General features: G+C 36.3%; 1 long non-coding RNA gene across 13 annotated transcripts in view; it reads left to right on the top strand.

Annotated features, from left to right (window-relative positions):
- The window catches only part of LOC120885027 (uncharacterized), a 139,618-nt gene that overhangs the window by 70,912 nt on the left and 44,266 nt on the right, over positions 1 to 24,440 (top strand). For 5 of the 13 annotated variants that reach the window (XR_013428911.1, XR_013428905.1, XR_013428913.1 and 2 more), the window contains one exon: positions 22,167 to 23,714. The exons of the other annotated variants lie outside the window; for them this stretch is intronic. This is a non-coding gene — a long non-coding RNA (uncharacterized LOC120885027). Of the gene's footprint in view, positions 1 to 22,166; positions 23,715 to 24,440 lie in introns of those variants that run through there. 13 annotated transcript variants of the gene reach the window in all.

Genomic DNA, 24,440 nt, shown 5'->3' on the forward strand with positions numbered 1-24,440 from the left:
TATTCCCAAAAACTATTGTAAAATGGTTATTGACTTAAAAGATTGCTTTTTTACCATTCCTTTACATCCTGAGGATAGACCCTATTTTGCCTTTAGTCTCCCTCGCATTAATTTTCAGGGCCCTATGCAGAGGTTTCAATGGAAGGTTCTCCCCCAAGGTATGGCTAACAGCCCTAGTCTTTGCCAAAAATATGTGGCTCAAGCAGTAGACCCTGTAAGAGAGCGATGGCCACAAACTTATATTTTACATTATATGGATGATTTGTTAATTGCTGCACCTAATAACCATGACCTTAATAATTGTTACTTGGACCTTTACAAAGCCCTCACTACCTTGGGACTACAGATAGCTCCTGATAAGGTTCAAACACAAGACCCTTATACCTATTTGGGCCTTAAACTTCAAGATAATCAGATCCAAATTCCTAAAATACAACTACGTGTGGACCAACTTCACACCCTTAATGATTTTCAAAAATTACTGGGGGATATTCAATGGCTAAGACCATATTTAAAATTACCCACTTGTGTACTTCTGCCCCTTAATGATATTTTGAGAGGTGATTCCCACCCCTCCTCCCCTCGAAAGCTTACTCCTGAGGCACGACAGGCATTAAACCAAGTCACAGAAGCCATTGCCCAACAGTTTGTTACACAAATTTCCTATAACCTGCCTCTGGTTCTGGTTATTTTACATACTCCTCATACACCCACAGGAATATTTTGGCAGCGGAATCCACATTTTAAAAATAAAGGCTGCCCCTTGCTTTGGGTCCATTTACCCACCACATCCTCCAAGGTTATTACTGTTTATCCTGCTCAGGTAGCTTCTATTATTATCAAAGGTCGTTTGCTTTCTCGACAACATTTTGGCAAAGACCCTGATAATATTTTAATTCCATATACTAAGGACCAAACCCAATTTTTACTACAGACAGGGGATGAATGGGGTATTGCCCTATCAGGCTTTTTGGGAACAATTGATAACCACCTCCCCAATGACCCCCTTTTACATTTTGCCCAATTACATCCATTTATTTTTCCCAAAATTACTCAAAAGGCTCCCATTCCCCAAGCCCTTACTGTCTTTACAGACGGCTCCAGTAACGGCCGTGCGGTCTTTGTTGTCAATAATCAGCCTACCATCTTTGATACTGTCTATCAGTCAGCACAGCTTGTGGAATTGTTTGCCATAACACAAGTTTTTATAACATTTTTCGATAAGCCTGTTAATATTTATACAGACAGTGCCTACATTGCTCATTCTGTGCCCCTGCTGGAAATTTCACCTGCCATTAAGGCTTCTTCCAATGCGGCCTTTCTGTTTCACCAGCTTCAGCAGCTAATTCAGGCCAGACAACACCCATTTTTCTTAGGACACATCAGGGCACACTCTGATCTTCCCGGCCCTCTAACACAAGGCAATGCCCAGGCTGATGCAGCAACTCGTTCCATCTTTCCAATTTTTGTTGGCTCCGTTCAAAAGGCCACGGAGTTACACAATCTTCACCATTTAAATTCCCAGAGCCTTCGATTACTTTGTAAAATTACCAGGCAGCAGGCACGAGAAATAGTAAAAGCATGTCCTGCTTGCGCTGTCTCCCTCCCCATTCAACACTTGGGAGTTAATCCCCGAGGATTGCTACCTAATCAGGTTTGGCAAATGGATGTCACTCATTTTCCTGAATTTGGAAAAACCAAATATATACACGTTTCTATAGATACCTTCAGTGGCTTTATTTTCGCATCACCACATTCCGGAGAAGCTACCAAAGATGTCCTTTCCCATCTTGTTTCAGCCTTTTCCATAATGGGTAAACCAATTCATATTAAAACAGATAATGGTCCTGCATATACCAGTGCCAAGTTTAAACAGTTTTGTGCCACCTTGCAAATTTGTCATACTACTGGAATTCCATACAACCCTCAGGGCCAAGGCATTGTGGAACGTGCCCATCTTACCTTAAAGACTTGGCTAACCCGCCTTAAGGCTTCCGCCCTTATATTTACCACTCCCAGGGATCGCCTTAACCATGCATTATTTGCCCTTAATTTTCTTACCCTAGACAGTGAAGGCCATTCGGCCGCAGACAGACACTGGCATCCCTCGTCCAGTTCTGTTCGTCCCCCTGTTATGTGGCGCGATCCCCTTACAAACAAATGGAAAGGCCCAGATCCTGTCCTCATCTGGGGACGAGGCTCAGCTTGTGTTTTGGACCAAGAGCAAGCAGCCCCAAGATGGTTACCAGAACGCCTGGTTAAACAGGTTCATGACTTACCTCCACCCAGGGATGGAGACCCTCCCCCTGAGGACAAATTTTCCTCTTTTTCAGATGCAGCCAATAATCTGTGTGAGGATCCTGCTTAAGGCACTTCTGTTGAACAGGTTTGTACACGGAGGCCTTGGCCCTCCACCTTCCAACATCAGGAAGTACCTTTTTGGCCCCCCCTGTGAATGCAGGGGAGGATTTTGGACTCAGGCTCCCACTAGTTGGACCCAGACTGCTGACTGCATGACTAAGGTGGCTTACCTCCGTGCTGAGGTTGACCATAAACTCGGAGGATTTCATAAGCCTGAATGGGTATGTGTTAACAAGCCAAAGATTATTCCCCCCAGTACAAGTAAAGCTCTCCAAAATTGTTCTGCAACTTGTACGCATACCCAGGCGATGCATGTCTCTTGTTATGTGTCAGCCTCAATTTGTGTTAACAAGCAGGGAGAACAATTTTTTGAAGCCACCCTAACCAAAACTCATGCAGCAAGGGGGACCACTATTCATTATACTCCCGTTCTCTTTGACCGGGGAGGAGAAGGCATATACACCAAGTTACAGTCAGCTGGATGCCAAGGCACTGTTGGTAAACCCTCCTGCTGGCCCATTAAGGCCCCTACAGGGGTCTCTGATGGTGGAGGACCCACTGATGCTGTCAAGCATCTTCAGATAATCAAACTTTTGAAACCACAAATCCCTGAGCTCACATATCATCCCTTAGTGCTGCCTAAATCCCAGCTCCCAGATTTAGATACCAATACATTAGATATTTTGGGAACTACCTTCTCCTTGCTTAATAATTCCAACCCCACCCTTGCTGGTGATTGCTGGCTCTGCATGACAACAGGGGCAGTCATGCCTATGGCGGTTCCTATAAATTCTATCATAGACAATTATAATACATGCCAACCCGGATTTCCTTTTAAAGTACAGCCTATAGGCACATTTACATTATGTCTTTTAGGTGCGATGCAAAATAATACCTATGATATTGATGTTGGAGTTACTTCCTTTGGAAATTGCTCAACAGTAAAAAATTATTCCTCACCCACCCCATCTCTTTGTCCCCCCAATGGCACAGTTTTTATGTGTGGAGGAAACTCAGCCTTCCCCAGGCTTCCAGCGAATTGGACCGGTGGCTGTGTTCTTGCCTTATTACTCCCTGATATAACTATTGTCCCAGGAGATGAACCTCTACCCATTCCTAGCCTAGACACCTTAGTTAAAAGACATAGAAGGGCAATACAGGCCTTACCACTCCTTGCCACCCTTGGAATTACAGCTGCTGTGGGCACAGGTACAGCTGGCTTAGGCACAGCTATACACTCTTACCGTCGTCTATCTCAGCAACTTATAGATGATGTACAAACTCTATCAGGAACCATTAAAGATATACAGGACCAAATAGACTCCCTGGCAGAAGTTGTCCTTCAAAACAGACGAGGCTTAGATTTGCTGACAGCTAACCAGGGAGGTGTTTGCTTGGCCTTAGGGGAACGATGCTGCTTTTATGCCAATAAATCAGGCATAGTACGGACTAAAATTAAGCAGCTTCAAGAAGATCTAGAAAAGAGACGAAGGGAACTATTTGAAAATCCCCTCTGGACTGGGCTTAATGGATTTTTACCCTACCTTCTTCCACTATTAGGCCCTTTGTTGGGTTTACTTTTAATAATGTCCATAGGACCCTGCATTATAAACAGGCTGGTTCAATTTATTAAAGAACAGATTAATATTTTAGCCTCTAAGCCCATACAGGTTCACTATCATCGTCTGGAGATGGAAGACCGCGCTGCCAACATTTAAAAGGATGCTATACCCTTCTCACAGGTTTATTTCTTAAGTTTACATCCCCACAGATCCTCCTTTCTTAAAAGTGTCCTTTTACCTGAACACAAACAAGACCAAACCAAAAAGTAAATTGTATGATATTTACTAATTACTGGCCAGTCATTTTGACTCTTGTTTTTTCCTTAGATTCTGTATTTTTTGAGCTCATGGACAAGTTAATGCTTTCTGATCAGTTCTATTTTTGATGAACTGTGGAGTTTTTAAACATTGCAATGAAAAAAAAAAAAAAAAAAAAAAAAAACTACAAGGCCTTGTGTATGTGTTACACTCATGTTATGTGTTGTATGTCCTATGTCTGTGTGTGTGTATGTCCATATATTATGCAGTTATATGACAATTGGCAGATATACAAAGAGCGCTCAGAAAAAAAAAAAAAAAAAAAAAAAAAGGGGATCCAAATATCTTTGATTCACGTGATTCAAATGGTTCAATTTAAACTGGGTAAACAGATAGAAGTAAAGATGTCTTTAAAATTAAGCTTATAAGTTTTTCTAGGTTTTCAATAATAAAATGTTGATGTCTATAAAATAATTGCTTAAATTCAGAAATTTACAAGTATTATTTCAAAATGTGGAAAAAAAAAAAAAGTCTATATGATTAAGTTAACAAAAGGGTTTAAGCAAGTGATGAAAAAGGTCTGTGTAAATTGGTTATATGTATAAGTTTTTAAAATTATACAACTATGGTTAAATAACAACTGTTATTTCTTCAATATTGTAATGTTATTTCTTTAAGAGCTAAACTTGGTCAATATAAAATCATCAATGTAATTATGGTGCTATTAATTCATATCTTCCAGGTATAGAAGTCTGTAAGGTAGAAGCTTCAAAAGAGCATTATATCAAGCTGGTGTTCTGAAGTTATATGGTAATTTTAGGCTTAACAAAAAAAAAAAAAAAAAAAAAAAAAAATCTTGGAGATTTATTTATATCATTTGTGTTCTCTAACTGGATTTGTTATCAATAAGATATGTAAAGTTCCATGTTACTTTACACTGAGATACAATTTAAATGTATTTTCTAGTTAATGGGAGCCTAATCTGTGTGAAGGTTTTATTGTACAACACAAAAGTACTTTGCTACTTAAAAAAAAAAAAAAAAAAAAAAAAAATAGGGGGGGGTAGAAAGTTTTCAGCCTTTAGTTCATGTTGTAGATGTGATGTGTTAGCTAATGTTCATGTAAACTTGAGCAACAATTTATGAAAGCTTTGTAAAATGATCAGCTTCAGAACTATAGTACTTAAGATTTATAAAGAGCCCTGCCTTGCCTGAGATAAGGCTGTATGTCCCGTCTCACTACATGTGAGAGTAACTATGAAAGAAGCAGACCAGATTTCAGTACATTTAAAAGTTGTGTCCAAAAGTTGGTTCTTGTCACGATTACCAGGATCTCAAACAGGGGATTATAATATATAACTCTGCCAGAATTCAAGGTAGCTATTACATAAACTAAATATGCTTTTACCCTAGTTAATTTTAGTTTGTAGTTTGCTTATAGGTGGTCTAAGGATTGCTTGTTGCTGTTCTACAGAGATACTGATTTAAGAACACACAACCTGGGCTAATTTAAGATAAGGAGTTATCACCTACAGGATAGAGAGACATTAAAGCCCAGTACTATTAATATAAGGCTGTTAAAACTTATTTGCTGGATGTTTAAGATTAAGTTCTAAAATTAAAGTTAAATTAAAAGGGCCAAGAAAACCAATATTTGGCTCTTGCCCTCAGAGTCAGTCTGAGTCAGGGAATAAGGGACTTCTCCAAAGGGCTCTGCAACCCTAGGCCACATAACCTCCTGAACAGGGAGATTAATGAGACCAGTGGAGGACAGAAAGCCAATCAGTGCATTTGCTGTGAAGAGGAGGGTTATCAGAAAAGGGAGACATCCCTGATGCTTCCAAGGGAAGCCACATGGTCAAGCAAGGCCTGGACCCATCCTAGCGCAAATGGCACTAGCAGAACTGAGAAGCTGCTGTGAAGTTCCCAAGGATTTCCAGAGTAACTCAGCTGACTTAACAATAGGTAGAAACAAAAATCAGTTTGACTTGCTTCATCTTAAACACTTAGCAAAGACAGTCAAAGCCTAAACACTGCTATTCCTGGGCATTTTAAATGATAATAATAGTTAAATGTAACTTCCAAAAATAAGTAAACTGGAAGCTGCAAAAGAGATTCTCAGACAAGAATACCTGATAACTATCAAAAGGGATTGCCAGAATAGTTTTTAGTTTAAGGCCTTTATTTCTAACCTACACAGGTAGGCTTAATGTTTGCTAGTATGGTTATCCAGCCTTAAGTAACAGAATTAAAGATTTCTCTATTAGACATAGGCCGGTAAGGTATGGTCATATATTTTATATAAGTAAGGGGGAGATGCCAGGGACCAAAAGGGAGTTCTCCTTCAAAGAATAGCCTGACAGTGCCAGGGACCAAAAGGGAGTTCTCCTTCAAAGAATAGCCTGACAGTTACAAGAAACAGCCCCCTAGGAGACATCTCGCCTGGGAGACACCCTGCAGCCATCCATCTCCCTGAGACATCCTGCGCTATCTCGCCTTGTGAAGACTTCTAGCAACTGCCGATAAGAGAGCTCCCCCCATCCCCAGCCCATAAATACCCCTGTGTGAACAATAAAAGTTTGCAGCTTGATCAGAACTTTTGTCTTGCTGTCACCCTTCGTGTCTCTTGTCCCTTCATTCCTCCCCATCTAGGTTCGCTGCCCACGTTGATGTGTCCTGCCGGTCGGGGCATCTCTCTCTCTCTCTCTCCTCTCTCACTCTCTCTTTAAAAAATAAAATAAAATAAAATACAAATTTAAGTACACTGAATACTATTACACTTAACTTTACATCCAAAGATACTTAATACTATTTCTGCCTGGTTAGATAAAATTTTAAAAGTCTGGTAATATACTCTTGGCAAAGTTGTTGGAAAACAGGCATTCTCATTCATTTGTGGTGGCAACTTAAAGTGTGACCACCTTAGGAAGGGGAACAATAGCAAATAAAGCTACCAAATGTATTAGGGTCAGAAATCCCACAGGTTGCAATTTAGCCTGAGGACACACCTCTAACAAGCATTATTTATAATAACAATTTACTGGCAATTACTAAGTTGTCCAAATAAAGAAGGAAGAACATATATTAAATATTAATATACTAATATTTAACATATATTTAATATATAAACATATATAAATATTGAAAGAACATATGGATTGAATAGACATCTAATGGAGTATGCTAACTAACTCCAAAAAAAGAATAAGGAAGATATCTATGACCTGTTAGAGATGATTTCTAATACATAGTGCTAAGGGGAGAAAAACCAAGTACAAAGGAGAATGTACCACACACTATCCTTTATTTAAGAAAGGAAAAATAAGAAAAAAATACCTATTTTGTAAGAAAAAACTAAAGAAAGAATAAATCAAACTTTGAAACTGATTTTTTTAAGTGTATTTGTTTTAAAGAGAGAGAGAATTTTTTTAATATTTATTTTTTAGTTTTCAGCAGACACAACATCTTTGTTTGTATGTGGTGCTGAGGATCGAACCCCAGCCGCACGCATGCCAGGCGAGCGTGCTATCGCTTGAGTCACATCCCCAGACCTGAAATTGATTTCTTATAGGAGAAAGTTCAGGGTGGAGTTGACAGAGGAGGCCATCATTTTTTCTAAGTGTAGCTTTTCGAATATTTTTGATATTTGGAATCACATAATTATTCTGAATACTCAAAAGTAAAATAAAAAAAAATTATGGGGAGAAAAAAACCTCCAAACTAAACTGAAAGAGAAGTGAAAGAATTCAATTTATTTCAAACAAAATAATTACATTTAAGGGAAAAAAACGGTGAGTGATGAATGTACTTATTTTACTACATACCCTTAGATCTTTAGTCTGTAAACAAAAAGAAAAGAGAAATTTTTTTAAAAAGGAAAACTTTAGATAAATATTGCATTCTTTGTATGGGAATGTTTGTTACAGTGGTACCCTAACTAAGGAATAAAAATTAGTATCATTAACAAAGGACATAACCCACCTTGTAAAATAACCTAAGATGGAAATGACTACTGACCCCTGTTAATTTCTCTAGATTAGACTATGATGCTTACATATTCCCATATCCTTGCCCTTGCTTCATCCCCTCTTGAGATATCAGATTAATGGAAAATAAGCCCCTGTTTATTCTGTTATCTAGAATGGGTACCCATGTTCACTTCCCCTCAGGGACTTTATGATCCAGCAACATCAGCATACCACATGCCAGATAATATAGAAAATTGTAGGAGAAGCTATTATTGAAAATGAAGATCCAAATGAAGCCACCTTTTACTAATCGTACCGTTAGGACACCAGTCATAAGACCTGAGGCTGAGTTTACTAAGATTTTATTTAGGGGGTTTATAAAGGATGGCATGGACATTAAGGCTTCTTCCTCTGGAAATGATATTTTTTTCTTTCACTTTCTCCTTGGGAACTATTAGCAAGTTGAGACAGCAGTCCACACCCAAAGACGGTTAGGTTCATTTCTTAACTGCTGTTATATCATGTAGCTAGTTTCCTTAGAAACTTTTTACATTTCTCCTCATATATTAACTTGAAAATTGTAAAATGAGTGTGATGTCACTGATCTTAAAGTTATAAAAATTGCTTCTAAGTATTCCTTCTTTGAATTTCTCTGTAAAATACATATTCTAACTTTTGGCCCTTTTTCCAGTAGACAATTACATCGCATTGTTTTATGAATCAATAGATAAGTGTACAGTTGAGTAACAAAAATGTACCATATCTTCAAGGGAAAACATCAGATATAAAATAAACTTTCAGTCACCTTATATCAGAGAAAATACTCAGCATTTACTTTTTTGGGATTGGCTAACTTCACTTAACATTATCTTTTCCAATGCCATCCATTTACCTGCAAATGCCATGATTTTATTATATTTTATTGCTGAGTAATATTCTATTATGTATATATGCCACTTTTTTATCCATTCATCTACTGAAGGGCATCTAGATTGGTCCTACAGTTTAGTTATTGTAAATTGTGCTTCTATAAACATTGATGTGGCTGTGTCCCTGTAGTATGCTGTTTTTAAGTCCTTTGGGTATAGACCAAGGAGAAGGATAGCTGGGCCAAATGGTGGTTCTATTCCTAGTTTTCCAAGGAATCTCCATACTGCTTTCCATATTGGCTGCACCAATTTGCAGTCCCACCAGCAATGTATGAGTGTGCCTTTTCCCCCCACATCCTCGCCAACACTTACTGTTGTTTGTCTTCATAATAGATCCCATTCTGACAGGAGTGAGGTGATATCTTAGGGTAGTTTTGATTTGAATTTCTCTATTTGCTAGAGATGGTGAACATTTTTTCACATATTTGTTGATTGATTGTATAACCTCTTCTGAGAAGTGTCTGTTCAGGTCCTTGGCCCATTTATTGACTGGAAATCCTTATTCTATAAAATACAGAGTGTTTTCTGTTATACTGTACACTATGACTTAGATGAGGCTTACCTTTAGATTGGATTATCCTGTGGGCCTTCCTTATGATAGGAAATCTAGCCCAGAGAGGATACGTTTTTGATAAAGGTTAGTTGCCATTACTATGAGTGAATATAATTAGAATTTTTAAATTGCCAGATAAAATTGTATTTGTCATGTACAATCTTATTTTTTAAGTAAATATGCATTGTAGAATGTTTAAATCTATATAAATAGCATATACACCTCTCATAATTTTGTAGTGAAAACTCTTTTAACATGTACTGTTAACTTTTTTCATGAATAAAATGTATAGTCTTTAAAAAAGAATAACCTGAGTTGGAAGCATTGCTTATGCATTATTGTGGCCAAAATGCTCAATCTGAACTTAATAAGGAAATAGCAGAAAAACCAAATCATGAGAATTTTATTACACAATCAGCCTGTATTTTTTCAATGATGTTGAAAGCATGAAAGAAAAAGAATGTCTGATGAACTGTTCCAGATTACAGGATACTAAGGAGGTCCTGAGGAAAAGTTGCTATAAAGATGTTATTGGACAATTGAAGAAACTGAAATGTACTGTAGGTGGTATCCCAGCATTATATCAATATTGTGCTCTGAATGTGAACATGACCCTGTATCTTTTCCTCCTTTTTGTACTCCTTCCCATCAAATGCAGTTGCACTCAATTCACCTATCAGTTATGGTGACGTTTTCCTTTGTGAATTTCCATGTGCATAACGTTGTAAAACAATTTGGAAGGCATTTTTGAAAAATTATATTCGTAGGGATTCCCCCACTTACAATTTTTGAAGTTAAGAGTTATTCTCTTAGAATATTTAGTAAAGTTATCAAAAGAAAAATCATTAATGATTTAAAGAAGGAAAAGAGTTTAAGTGCTTTGAGATTTGGGGAATAAAGGATCAAAGTCCTTCAGAAAAAAAATAAAAATAAAAATAAAAAAAGAAGAAGAAGAGAAAAAGACTAGCTACGGTTGATTTATTGATAAATCTGCTGCATTCCCAAAATAGAAAAATTTCATTTGAATTCCCTAAATTTTCCTTCCAACAAGTGATCACCCTTGTAGAGAATGAAAAACAATTTGCTGATTGATATTCAGTCTCATTCAGTAGATAAATCAATAAAGCCTGAGTAGCTTGTTGGCACAAACTTGCATGACCTTATTTTCACTGAAATGTATCAAGATTTTCCCTGGCATTTAAAAAGAAAGACTTTTAAGTTGTCAACCAAAAAATCTATACAAACAAGTGAATAATTGAATTATTCACCTTTTATAAATGTAATGGTAGAAATTGGGGGTGGGGAATAAAAGAGGGAAAGAAATAGATTAGGCTTTTTCAGGGAGTCATTCAAAGTGGCAGAAGATTATGATTGAGGAAAAAAATGAAAAAACAAAAAACACCACAGCACTATGTGAAGATTTAACAATGCCTCTTCCAGATCAGACCTCTGGCTAATTGTGGATATAAGTTTGGGATACATGGGGCACTTTCCTGTGAGCTCCGTTATCGTCAAATCAGGCCTTTTCCCTGGTGTTCCCTGCCCAGGGCCTCCAGAGCAGTACATCTGTCAGGAATCATGGTATATAGAACAGCAATGTTTTGTTTTGTTTTCTCTCCTATTCATTTCAACTGGCAGTCAGTTATTATTAGAATGAAAAATTAAGCCATTAAGCCTGTAGAAACCTCACTGGCTCTTTCAAATTTATGGAGTTAATACAGCAAAATTATCTTTTATAGCTGATAAAGACAGTTGCATGAATGTAGGCTGCCAGCCTGTTCTTAACGCAGGAAGAAACAAAATGGCAGCCTTGTTGGGATGGACCTTGCTGGCTTAGCCAACAAATGAACAGAAATGCCTTAAATGATGGTATTCTAGTCTGAGAGAGAATTTTATTTTTATTAGTCTTCCTGTAGGAAGGAAACAAAACCCATGCCTCCAAGTTTTCTAAAAATAACGCTCTGCACTCCTTAAGTAGCATTGTTATTTATAGTGCTGCCATTTTTCTGTTATTTAGTGAATGTTTCAATTAACATTTCTGCGATAAAAATATGCATGTAGCAATTACAGCTTTTCAGAAACCAATGAATTGCAACCAGAGCTACTTCCTATTTATAAACCACTCTTCTAATATCTTTAGGAGCTGCTCATCTCTTGAAAAAGATTTGAATCATAAAAAATGCAAAGCACAATAAGTACTGATGTGGTGCTTTTCATTCCAAGAGCTTTATAGTGATAACTCTTTCAAGCCACCTCTGTAAAGGTCACATTGATGACAGCACCCACTAGACCAGAACCGTAATGCATCCCTGGGGTGGGGTAGGGGCGGGGCAGGTCTCCAGGGCAGGCCTGACTGAACCAGCACATTTACGCCTGGGTGTTATTCAAACCAATTTTTTGAATCTTTTCTTACGGCATGGAATAATAACCCCAATGCCAACCAGAGTAATATTTTAATCCCATCATAACAAGTTAGGTTAAGAGTGTCACAGATTCTTCTCAAATCTATATGTGTCTATGTATACATTTATATTTAAACAATATCTATGTGCTGATTCTTACTATTTGCTGTGTTTGTGGGGGTTTCTGGATTTTTTGTTTCCTTCTGAGGTTCTGTAAGAATGTTTTTATTGCAACACAGCTTCCCTTGCTCGTCAGAAACTTGTTTAGCTTTTGGAGAGGGATCTATGTATGTTCTGACTTTATCAAGGTGGTATAGATTGACTACACTTTTTGACTTTACCACTGATGTTAGAATTAAAGGGTAAAATACATTGATGTGATTACTAAGACCCAGTCTGAACCTGGTCTAACTGGTCAATCCCTTCTTAAAGAAGAAATAGGTTTGGCTAAGTAAGAATAAGGTTCTTCAAGTGCAGGGCATGGGGAAGGAGAGAGAGTTATTTTTTGCTTTGTTTTGTTGCTTTTTTCTTCTTGAAATGTTATTTTACTAGGGAAAAAGAAGCAGATTCACCAGAGTTAGTGACTGTGAGAAGGCTTTTTATTAAAAATAAAAATAGGCACTGGTTATTAAGGCTCTTATCATGATCCATTGTTTATATTCCAGCACATTACTTCATCTTATTATTTCATAGCCATTTCATAGATGAGGACACTGAGACCCTCATTAAATGACTTACATGATGCCATACAGACAGTAAGTGAATCAGATTTGGATGTAAGAAGTATGGCTCCAAAGACCTCATCTGTAAACACTATGTGAAATTTCAATTCCACCACCAAAGAAGATGCCCAAAGGAGCTCACAGTTGGGTGACCAGTTGACAGTCTAAGGTCCACAGAGGACAATGGCCTGGGATCTGAGAAGAATGCTAACCTCATAGGCTCCACCTGGTTCTTCCCATTCCCCCTCAGTCTCCTCCATCCATTTCCTGCAGGGTCAGGCCCTGCAGGACTAAAGGAGCTGTTCTGTGGTGAGTCATGTTATGCCTCAGATTTGTAACACCTTTCTTTTCTGAGAGACTAATCTGATTCAACACTTTATTCAAATTAATTTCACCACTGCATAATTTCAACTCTTCATGAGCTTGTAAACTTTATAGTGAATGGTAAAATGCTAAGGCCAATAAACAAAAAGGTGATAATGTCAAAGACATTTTTCTCATCAGAAATCATATATATTTTTTATTTTTATCTTTTATTGGTTTTATTTTATTTTTTTAAAATTCACGACAGCGGTGGAATACATTACAATTCTTATTGCACATACAGAGTACAATTTTTCGTATCTCTGTATATGAAGTATGTTCACACCAATTTATGTTTTTATACATGTACTTTGGGTTTTTTTTGCATTACAATTCTTAATACACATATATACCACGATTTTTTATATCTCTGTTTGTATATAAGGTATATTGACACCCAATTCAAGTCTTCATACTTTGTATTGTAATGATGACCATCACATTCCACCATCCTTGCTAATTCCCTGCCCCCTCCTTTTCCCTCCCACCCTCTTCTCTATCTAGAATTAATCTAATAGAAATCATATATTTTATGATTAATTTTTTGAAATTGTAAAGACCTGTGGTAATCGCCTTATAAAATGTTTACAATCTAAGGTTGCAAAGATGATTGATTTTTTAAATTAATTACATATTTTCTTTTAATGGTTAAGTCACTTTCTAGATACTTGACTTTAGGTCAATTATTTAACTTTTTTAAGCCTCAGTTGCATCATCTGTAAAAAGGGGATGATGAAAAGTTGGATGTAACTTTCTGCAAACCTCTGAGACAAGTGAAGTGTTAAGTAAATATTAATTTTTTTCCCTTATGTAAACCTCAACTGAATACATTAGTATAGATAGAACATAGGCAAGAGAGAAGAAAAATATTAAATCTAATTATACATTCTCAGTGTTTGTGTATTATTTTTATATACAGGGTAAACACTAGCATTGCTGAAAAGAGTAATTCTTAAAATTTGGCCTGAACATTCCATTCCATGATGGATTGGCTTATGTTGAAAAGGAAGTCTCCAGTCTAGTCTGGGAAGACATTATTGAATAAATAGAAATTGGGGGATTATTTAAATGACCTTCTAGAATTTTTATTCAGGTAGAAAATTCCAAGTAAGAGTTGCAATTTTGGCTTTAAGATTTTGATATTTAGAAAAACTGGCATATCATTGCACTTAAACATGTCATTATTTTATTTTAAATGAAATGTGGTTTGATTCAAGGTAACAGTTTTTTTCAATGAGTATCGACTGGTATAAATGAGAATGAGATGTTTCAATGAAATATATACATAAAACGAAAGCAGCATCTTCACACTGTGCTTGCCATGAATAATGGAAACAAATAATAGTGATCTGTTTATGTTTTAATAAAACTAGAAACAGTTAAGGTGAAAAGAGATACAACTATATTTAATTAACATTCTCTGCACTCCTGAAAGATTCTTATCCTAAAAAAAAAAACATGAAAACAATATATAATATAAAGAAGACATGGTTTCTACTAAACAACACACACACACACACTCACACACACACACACACACACACAAAATACAACACTCCCCCATAAAATGAAAATTAGGTCAATCACCAAAAACAACAGCAACAAAAAATCAACAACTCAAATGCATAGAAAAATGGGTTGAAAGAAACAAACAATTTAAACAACAAGGGACATATTGTACAAGATGGAACCACCATATAACACAGCTAAGATGTAAAATCAGCATACTAGAGGAGATAGCCATATCACTGTTGTGGTTTACAGGGGCACAATTCAAAATAACCAACCATGGAATCAGACTAGATGGTAGACAACAGACAAATGGATAAAGAAAATGTGGTATGTTTGCACAGTGGAGTGTTACTCAACCATAAAGAAGAATGAAATCATTGACATTTGCTGGTAAATGAATGGAACAGGAGAACATTATGCTAAGTGAAACGAGCCAGACTTAGAAAGTCCAGGATCAAATGTTTTCCTCATATGTGAAGGCTAAATCAAAATAAGAAAAAAGATGGGGAAATTATTAATTGAAAATAGAAGAGAAATAGTGGAGTGGAGGAAGAGAATTCAGGGGGAAGAAGGAGGGATGGGAAAAGAGAGGAATGGTGGATGAATCTGACCTAATTTTCCTACATACATATATTGTATTAATATACCAAAGTGACTTTCACTTTTATGTATATCCATTATGCACTAATAAAAATACAATACAAATAAGTAGAGGAAAGATCAGTAAAGTAGATGAAAGGAAATAGGATAGGATAAGGTAAAGTAATGGGGACTAAAGTGGAACAAACTATATTCCATGCTTGTATAAGATGAACCCCATGCTATGATGAACATGTCAAGATGAACCCCAATATTATGTATATTTATTATGAGCTAATAAAAAATAAATTTAAAAATGGTTAGGTTTTCAGAAAATTGCAATTATCTGATTTGGGTTTGAAAGCCAAATAAATTTAATTTAATAAATTTGACAAATTTTGATTATTTAGGTGCTTCTAGGACCTGCTGTGATCAAATTTTCTACTTATCAACTTTGGTTTTTACTTATTATGTATATGTTCATAAGTATATATCTATATGTTTTTGCAATATATACATCTGCATGTGAGCCAGTGTAAGCAGGGCTATTGTTTCAGTCTGTATATTCATATTATCCAGGTGAACAATGATCTTTGCTAATACCAGCATCAACAGAAAGTGATTTTAAAAGGGGTTAACTTGAGAAAATACAGCATTTACAGGGAAATTTTAACATGGCCCTTTGCAGGGTGGAAATGTGTGGCTTTGTTTCCATGCAGACTGTACTGAGAGATTCCATATTGTCAGCTACACTCGCGAATGCTTTGGAAGTTTTGTCCAAGTTTCATAAATCTTGTCATATATCAAGTTATTCTAAATATGGCCAAAGTAAATAATCTGTAGCCAGAAACGTGAAAGATCGCTTGTGCCCTAATTGTAGCACAAAGTTCTCTCTCAGCCAATGCCATGACTCTCCTTTCATTAATCAGTCTTTTGGTGAGTAATATCTACTGAGGTTAGAAGTAGTTTTCTCTGAACGAATTTCAGAATATAAACTAGTCTAGAATTAGGGGATTTAATTGTTTTGGTGACAGTTAAAATAACCCTCATGTGGCTTTTTCTCTTTAATGATTGCAATATTGAGAAGCAAGAGAAATCTAAGAAACTTCTAAGTGGAATGTCAATCTCAGGAATTTGGGAATGCTCATAAATCCTCTTGGCTCCTGTTACCCCTGGCTAAACATGATTTCAGTTTCATGTTCTGGTTTGATGTTCTCCCCCACCCTCCATTTCCAGCTATTAATCTCATTGTGCTTCTCTGTCTTGACACTAAACTACTCAAAATTTAACAAAACACCACCCAGACTCTAGAAACATGCATTCTTTGTATTTTTGTGTGAAAGCAACTTTTATCTAGACATTTCCTTTACAAGCATATAAACTTGAGCTAGAATTATGACCTTCTGTTGGATTGCTTTAGGGGCTCTGATGCTCTGTCATGCTATAGAACTTCCACCCACACACTGGTTTGGCATTTCAATAGCACCTCCTTCTCATGCCTGCAGTATAATAGTGTTACTACATTCCAGGTAGGACACTTGCACACTTGCATTTTCTTTTATTTTGGTACCAGGGATTGAACCTCAGAGGCACTCTACTACTGAGCCATATCTCTAGCCCTATTTTGTATTTTATTTAGAGACAGGGTCTCACTGAATTGCTCAGTACCTCACTTTTGCTGAGGCTGGCTTTGAACTTGCAATCCTTCTGCCTCAGCCTCCCAGGCCACTGGGATTATAGGTGTGTGCCACCTTGCCCGGCTTTGCAGTTGTTCTGATGGTAGTCTCCTCCTCTTAACCCTATTCAGGAAATTAGTCTGGGTCTAGTGCCTGTGTCCCCTTCTTGCTACTTCCTATTTCTTGAATTCCCATGAAAAGCTTGTTTGTTCCACATGGCCTATCTTACTTTGTTTAAAAAAGAAACTCAGAGGGGATGTGGGTGTAGGAATGCTAGTAGAATGAATTGGACATTATTACCCTTGGTGTATATATGATTACATGACAGTGTAACTCTACATCGTGTACAACCAGAAGAATGAGAAGTTATACTCCTTCTATGTCTGATGTGTCAAAATGCATTCTACTGTCATGCATGACTAATTAGAACAAATTAAAAAAAAATTTAAAAAGAAACTCAGTTAAGTGATAATATACAGAATAAATAAGACTAAGTGTGTTCTGTCCTGCTGTGGGCAAAAAATGAAACAAAACAAGAAACAGACCTGAGATTCTGTCTACATTCATTCATTCCACAAATATATGCTGAGTCTCTGCAATGATGGCCAAGACAGAGTCCACCTTCTTTCTCCTAAATCTTATGTTTTAGTGGAGAATGACATGTACTAAACACTTGTGCAAATAGCATAATACTGTGGAGACAGTAAAACCTAGTGTGGCCATAAAGAGGAAGAGTTTGGAGAGCAGAAGTTGGACAGAATGTGAGAATGCAACTTTTGAGTTGAATGATAAGAAGAGTTGTCTGAGGGTATGGGGACGCTTCAGCCAGAAGAAGGAGCCAGTGCAGAGATTGGGTCTCCAGAAAACCTTTAAAAATCCATGTGGCTGATGCACCATGAACATAAACTGTCTGGAGTAGTCAGTGTGGTGTTTTTCTTTTGTGTCTTTGGTACAAGGAATTGAACCCAGGGGCACTTATCCACTGAACCGCATTACAGCTCATTTTATATTTTATTTAGAAGCAGGGTCTCTCTAAGTTGCTGAAGCTTCTTTTGAACTTGTCATCCTCCTGCCTCAGCCTCTGAGCTGATGGGATCATAGGCATTTGTCACTGCATCTAGTTGGGGTTCTTATTAGTCAGGATCTTTGACAGGAAACTGCAGATACATCGGTTGTTTTTTTTTTTTTAAAATATAAAGCTAGCTTTATTAACTATGTCAAGTACAAATATAATGAAACCAGTCGTAAATGACACATACAAATTTACCTAGAAATCAATGTAGAACAAATAAAATCATTGGTCAGTAATTTGAAATATAATTTGCATCCCACCATCAATTGGGATCTTAACTAGAATAAGATATATCCCATGCTTATATAGCAAAACGGATTCTGCATTTTAAGGAGCCACCTGGACCCCTGGATCTCTAACTTTAATTTTAGAGTGGCGGAGGCCCAGCTGAGCCGGCACATATATTGGATTTCTCTGATTGCTTCCCCTGCCTCTTACATGTGAACTGATCATCAAGAAAGCTAAAATAAAAACTGATCTTCTCCAAGACAGAGTCCGTGAGTTGTAAATGAGTGGCTCGTTGAACTCTTATAGAAAATGACCAATAAACAGCTAGAAGAAAGAGAGCTGGTTTCCTTTGTCCGTTTTTCCTCCCACCATTTCGATCCCATCCCCAGCTCTGCCCTCTGATAATTTGTCTTTTGGTCACCATTTTCCTTCCCACACAATGCCACTCTTCATTTTCAAGTAGTTTTACGGATACAAAATGGTTGAGTCAATAAAATTAATTTTACTTGTTTCTTTTAGCGTTCTTGACAATCATAGGTTTGTAGATTACCCCTAATGATTCAACTTTAGATAAAATATTGTGATTTTTCATTTAAAACTATTATCATCATTGCTTTTATGGGGGGGGGCCTCCAAAGTGTCTGACCCTGGGCTACATGGAGAGAGGTGAGTGCACTGTGATCCAGTCCTCATGGCTCCCACAGAGTAGGAGATAGCAAAAGGAAGCTTCTGTGGAATCCTAGGGCAGTCAAAAGTGAAGGGCAAGGTGAGTTGGCAAGAAGACGTTAGAGGGTAGCAGGTGTGTGGGCTCGAGCTATGTTTCCAATGCTGGCTCACGGCCATGGTGCACTTTCATGTTCAATCTCACAGTGTAAGATTCTGGGAGGAAGACACTGGGTTCCTATGTATTTACCTTAAATCCTAGTCACTCACATAATTGGTGCTCCAGCCTTCTTGAATGAACCCTTGGCTGTGATTACTCAATCATGATTTTCAACACAACCAATAACAGTACTTTACAATGTCGTAGTCCTTCAACCAGGAGATTGGCTCCGGGTGATGACGCAAATACATGTTGCAAGTTTTATTATCTTTGCTTTCTGACTCAACAGTCAAGGACAGGTGAGGAAAGATCCCTCAAGATTTAGTTGATGTTTATGATGGGCAACGGAAACACAGATGCTGGAAAAACGAAAAGGCAATTATAGACAAGGTTTCTACAGGCCCAAAGTGGAAAAAAAAGCCAGGAACTTATTCAAATCCTTCTCACTTGATACTTGTCTTTACCTGAGGGGTTCACTTCAAGATGGGAAGGTTTCATCTGATTAGTGCAGACTGTATTCATAGTCTCTAAATAGCAAGTATTAATACTTTTGAAGGAGTGGAATAGAGACAATGATATCAGTGCTTTCGGGTCTCATACTTCACTAATTCTCTGTGTCTCTGCCTGCCTGCCTGCCTGTCTGTCTCTCTCTCTCTCTCTCTTTGTCTGTCTCTCACAAACACATTTTTAAAGTTTTTCCCAAAATATAGTATCTCATTCAGTAACAGCTAATCTAAGTAGTGAATGATACGACTTGTTATTGTGTGTAAATACAACCTTGGAAAATAAATAACATGACATGACATTTGTAGAAAAATGTATTAGTAAAATGTGCTTTTACCCCTGAAATCTAGTTATAAGAATGTGCTTCAAAGTGGAAGAATTGGGAGTGTAAGGCGTAAATTTAATTATAAGAATATTTATAGAAACACTATTAGCATTAAGAGAAAAAATGGAAATCAAATATCCAGTTAAGGGGGATTGGTTGATAAATTCACTTAACTTCACATAGTGCAAAACTGCACAATTGTAGTAATTTACCATGGAATGATATTCATGATATCTTTTTTAAAGATAAATAAGTGACCTGGAAGAAATATGTATAGGTTGAACCATATGAAATTATTTTTGTAGGTCAAAAATGGTTTCATATCAGTAATTGATTATCAAACTAAATGTATCATCCCACTTTTATAAGTAATAAAAAATAAAACAACTTTGTGATTATATGTGGAAGATAGTTTCTAAAGTTTGCAATGGTTGTCTTCAAGATAAGAGGTTTAGTAGATTTAGTAATTAATGGTTATTAGTACTACCATTGCATTCTTATTTTATTCTTCCACATTTTTAGACTCTTTTTAAGAAGAGGGATGTATTTTTATAATAAAACAAGATAAAATACACTTTATTTAAAAAAAAAGAATTCAATGCCAATAATTCATGTGTTCTTTTCTTCAGTGATGAAAGCTCCTTCTGCTATTGTCCTTCATTCAGTTTTGACTCGTTTTTGTTGTTGTTGTTTGTTTTGTTTGTTTTCACTATAGTGAAAGAGCATCTCCCTTCTTGTAGACACTCATAGCCAGCAAAATGTCAGTAAAGAAGAGCACCTGGTCTGATACACAGCGAACTGACCAGAACCTTCAACGAACCAGAATATTCTCTGCCCCCAACCAAAGATGTCTATCAATTTGACGCACACACACACACACACACACACACACACACACACACACACACACACTTACATATACACACATTCACAGACATCAATCAAGTTCATATTTTTAAATAGCTGCTTGTTGGTATAGTACACAAAAGTGTTAGACGTGTTAAGAATAATAGTCTGAGGACAGAGACAACTAATTCATTTTCCAAATTGGTGCAGACCAGGGCTCAGTGCCATGTGTCATGGCACTCCTTGCTCTCATCTTTTCTTCAGGCTAGTTCCATGACTTGAACACTGTGAGGCTTGGAAATCTTGGCAGAATCTCATTCCAGCCCCATTCATACGCTGTGGGGTTGTGGAAACCCAGACTCCAATTCACTCAACACCTCCGGCACCTATTATTACCTTCCTGAGACCATTTGCTCTCTGCAAGCACTGTAGACACCAAAACAAATTTAGCCCAATATCCTCTTTAATGTCACATACTATTACAACTGATAAATATAAAATGATGATCACAACTATGATCTAAAGAAAGTGCAAGACTTTCTATCAACAAAGAATAATTAGATTATTTTACTTGACTCTTCTTCCTATCAAAATAATAAATTCATATTAGAGAAAACTTTTTAAAACAAAACATGAACCAAGAAGTTGTTGTTGTTTTTTGCTATATTTTAAATGACAATTATCATTCAATCTCATAAGCCCATTGTTTGGGTCTTGTATAAATATACCAGCAGAAACCAATTATTTCACACACAAAAAATCTTTTCCCATCTAGCATTTCATAATCAAGTTGTCTTTAAGATATATTCCCATTGAACTTTGTTTTCCTCAAATCCCATGTGACATCTCTCTTTCTATTCCAGTTCCTCTCAAGCTTATATATAGATATATAATCCCATGTGACATTTCTATCTTTCTATTCCAGTTCCTCTCAAGCTTATATATATGTATAAAATCACCTGTGAAGTCTGTTGCACATGAGGTTAAGTGGCTTCATGTCTTGTGACTGTGATCCAGTAGATCTTGGAAGGAATTAAAGAACCAGAATTCTTATCACATGTCTCAGAGATTCAGATGCATCATCAAATTCAGAAAACAATGCTTACAGTCTTTTCTCTACCAAATTGTTATTTCTTCCATCTTTCATTCTTCCTTCACCAAACACCCAACTTTTCTGCATCCTTTAAAACTCCAGATAGCTCTCTATTCCTCAAGATTAAATGCTTCACCATTTTATTTTGAAGGACAATTGCAAGATCATTTTCAGTTATCTGTGAGTTTGAGGACAAGGGGCTTAGGTTACTATTCCAAAAATCTTAAAACACATGTCCTTTCCCAAGAGAATAACTCACCTTCACCTGTGAAGTTAAAACTTCTTTTAACAAAAATACTATATTTTTTATCATCCAGAAATAGATCAAGAGATGAAAAGGTACTATCAGATATCTAAACTCTTGCTTTAAGACTTTTTTAATGCATTTCAGATTATAATGGCTGTGGCAGTTTCTACCATTAAAGCAACCACTTGATGAAGAATGTTGTCCTATGGGTAAAAAAGGTTGGAAATGGAATCTACCTGCTTCCACCTCCAAGCCAAAGAATCGTCTCTATGTTCAAGCTGAGCTACAGACTTCCCTGTTTCCCAGGATTCAGAGATCCCTGGCCCAGCTGTTGTATGCGTCTCAAACACAAAACATCTGGAGAGACGATATGAATAGTTCATCTTTCCGTATTTATGTTTGAAGCCTGAAGCAATGTTTATGGAATGAGGAATTTGTTTAAGTGAATGTCCGAACATTATGAATTTCTTGTCACACTTTATCTGGCTTCAAAATTGATGTAGTGAACCATAATCTCTATACACATGCTCACATGCATAGATATACACGTGATACACAGCCACATTGCCATGTAGTCCATATATACATGTGTAGGCATTAAGAGAGATTGCTACATTTCTGTATGTACTTAGGGGAATCTTTGAACAATTAGGGTGACTACATTTATCTTTTAAAGTCAAAGCAGGCTGGAAGGATAGATTATAACATGAAAGTAATATTTATCACAAAATCATAGTTATTAAGAATCATGTATTCTATGAGTAGAATATAAAATTTTAAATTAAAGTCCATCTCTGAATAATTTTCCTTTATAAAAGATCAATGCCCTCATAATTATATTACTCAAAATGATTTTGAAAGACAGCCCACCATTTTTTTTCAACTTTAAAAACATAGTAAAAGAAGCTCTGTGCAAAAGAGTTTGGGATAAATATAAATGAAAATCTAAAGATGTATTTTCATGTTACTAGAGAATGGAGGGCCAATCGCTTTGATCTCATTATCATTTGACCTTTCTCAATCTAACTTACTAAAGACAACTAAAAGTTTTCTGCCAACCTTATTCTTAGCCTCTGAATAATTCATAATCATTTGTTCACAGAAATAAAATGATATTTGGACTGTATCCCGACTAAAGTTTGGAACATCGGGGTTCCAAAGCTCCAGTGTGTTTGATTCTCTGTGATCTTTGATGCATACACCCTGTTTAAACTTAGGGAGGACCCAGAAGTTCAGAATTGACTAACAGTGGGAAACCCTGAGCCAGTAAAGAGCCTACTCACGTGGCACAAGAGTTGTCTATGAAGGGCAAAGTCTTTAGCTCTCAAAAGTATCTAGCCCTGTTGATTTCAAGTGTATTCACATTTCTTTTCATCAGATTTTAAAGTATAATTGAAGTAGTGTTAAGATAAAAGCTTCTTGAAGCTTTGATTTATTAAAAAATTAAATTATTAAGCTCACTACGCCTAAGTCTTCATAAAAATTTACTTCAATATTTCACATGAAATTGCAAGCTCCAATAACCAACTCTTTTCATGACTTCTATTTATGTGTTTTTATTGACCTGTTTAAATTAACATACGTTTCTATTTGTGTATGCATGTGTGCACACATTTTGTGAGTTCAAAAATTCATTACTTTCATGAATGTTAGTTATATTAATCTAATTGAAATAAAGTGAGAAAAACTCCATTTTGGTTTTCCATTAAATTTTAAAACAATTTTTAGTACTAATTACTGAATGTTTATGGATTAATTTATTCCAGGTTTGTGTGTTTTGTTTCAGTGATCCTTGCTACCTACAATGTGCATATGTTGTATAAATAATAGGTAGAAAAAATTAACTATATTTTATAAAAATGATTACATCTTACAAGTCTGATTTTGTTCCAAAAAAATCCACATTCAGGTAATAATGATGTGTTTTAATGGCTTTCTTAATTCCCTCAAGTAACAAAAGTTTGCCTGGATAACTAAAGTGAAAATACTTTAACAAATATTTTACCTATATGCACTTAGCTGACTTTTGCCATTTTTAGATACACTGTATTATTACATATGTATTTCTATCCCCAAATTAATGACACTTTTTTAAACTAGCCCTTAAACATTTTGTGCAAATAGGAAACAAAGTTTTCATCATTTTGTAGTTTTTCACATTGCTTTGTATACTACCTTACACAGGGTTCACTAAAGGAATATCTGTTAAACTCTCCCAACTAAAGCTGGAAATATCAATCAAGGCTTTTATAGACTACAACAAGTGTTCAGTAGATGGTATAATACATCAAAAAGATGAAATATTCACTGCAGAATATCTGCTTCCAATAATGGTGAGCTAATCACAAATTTCATGAAGAATAATCAAAATGCTGAAAAAATGTACTAAAAACATCTAATTGAAAACATTAGAAAAAA

The sequence above is a fragment of the Ictidomys tridecemlineatus genome, chromosome 12, assembly GCF_052094955.1.
Source record: "Ictidomys tridecemlineatus isolate mIctTri1 chromosome 12, mIctTri1.hap1, whole genome shotgun sequence".
Classification (NCBI taxonomy): Eukaryota; Metazoa; Chordata; class Mammalia; order Rodentia; family Sciuridae; genus Ictidomys; species Ictidomys tridecemlineatus.